We start from the raw sequence: 1,542 nt of genomic DNA on the forward strand, positions 1-1,542 counted from the left end.
TGTCTGTAAAATCAGGACTGCTCGAAGCTGAAGGCGAAAGTCCCAGGGGAGGCTGCCTTCTCCGCTGAATTAAAACTAAAACCACTGGGCAGACTGAGGAGGTGTTGATAGGATGGGACTCGGAGCCAAATGTCTTAAACGGCATTTTCTGAACAGGTCATAAGCTGCCGTGCATAGTAGGGCTTCCTGGATGGGTAGAGTGTTCAGCTCTGTCATGGGGGAGTTGCTGAATCCTGGCCGTGCGTGCTCCCTCCCCTCTCTGGGGTTTGGGTTATATGAAAGGAGGGTGGATCAGGTCCCAATGTTAGACTTGTGTTTTACAATTTAAGGAAAAAAAAGTCTCAATGTCCAGGCTATAGCCTGCAGCCATGAAATCAAAATTGTCAGAGATGGGGTTCACACTCCTCAGTACTCAGTGGTCAGTCCAAAGAGCCTTAGGGAAATCAGAAAGGTCGCTGGGGGCAGGCCTCATGAGAGGCAAGGCAGGGACCAGACACTATCCCTAGAGTCATAACATTAAGTGAACTGAGATTTTCAAAAGGGCAGCAGCTGACTACCCATTCTGGTAAGTTGTTTTTCTGATTTATTCATCACACCATTGTTTCCTGAGCACCTACTATGTGCCTGGTGCTGTACCAGGTGCTAAGGATCCAACAGTACCTGGGTCAGGTATCAGCTTTCGACTCCTGGGACAGCCCTGGAACCAAGAAGCTGCATTCGAGAGTAAGGACCTATAGTGAGGACCTACTGACCGTGAGATCCGCACACTGTGTTTCTCCAACATTTGGATGGCACAAATAATCCTTGGATTATTGATCCCAACCAAGTCTAGTGTGTCTTCCCAGCTGGAGAGCAGCTGTCACCTGGCGACTGGCCTGTTTGGGGAAACTGACAGTAAAGATTAAACATCTTCCTCCATTAGGGATCTTCAGGACAGGACCTGAGCACAGCACGGGCCCACCCTCCTACAGTCCGCACCTGCCTAATAGGGTCTAACAGTTAGTTCCTCCTTCAACTACCTTTAGCCTGGGGTGAAGGAGGAAGGACTTAATGAGGACGGAACAGTCCGTGAAGGCGTGAAGCGAGCTTGCTCTGCTGTGGGTGACAGAGACCTTCAAGAGTGGAACGGGTCCTCAACCTTATTTCCGGTCAGAGAGGCGGTCATTTCCTGTCAGAGAGGCTGTGGATGAGTTGTGGGGGCAGATTCAGGTAGGTCCTGAATTTTTTTTTCTGTTTTATTTTTGTTTTGTTTTGTTTTTGTTTTTTTGTTTGTTTGTTTGTTTTGTTTTTTTATTTTTTTTTGTTTTTTTGAGACAGGGTTTCTCTGTGTAGTCCTGGCTGTCCTGGAACTCACTCTGTAGACCAGGCTGGCCTCGAACTCAGAAATCCGCCTGCCTCTGCCTCCCAAGTGTTGGGATTAAAGGCGTGCGCCACCACTGCCCGGCGGTCCTGAATCTTAATAGCTTTTTGGTTTCCTTATGGGCGTTGGGGGAGGTGCTTTGCTTCGTGCACCCATTCTAGCCCCAGGGGTGCCATCTTCAT

Source organism: Mastomys coucha, unplaced genomic scaffold (genome assembly GCF_008632895.1).
Source record: "Mastomys coucha isolate ucsf_1 unplaced genomic scaffold, UCSF_Mcou_1 pScaffold1, whole genome shotgun sequence".
In the NCBI taxonomy this organism is placed as follows: domain Eukaryota; kingdom Metazoa; phylum Chordata; class Mammalia; order Rodentia; family Muridae; genus Mastomys; species Mastomys coucha.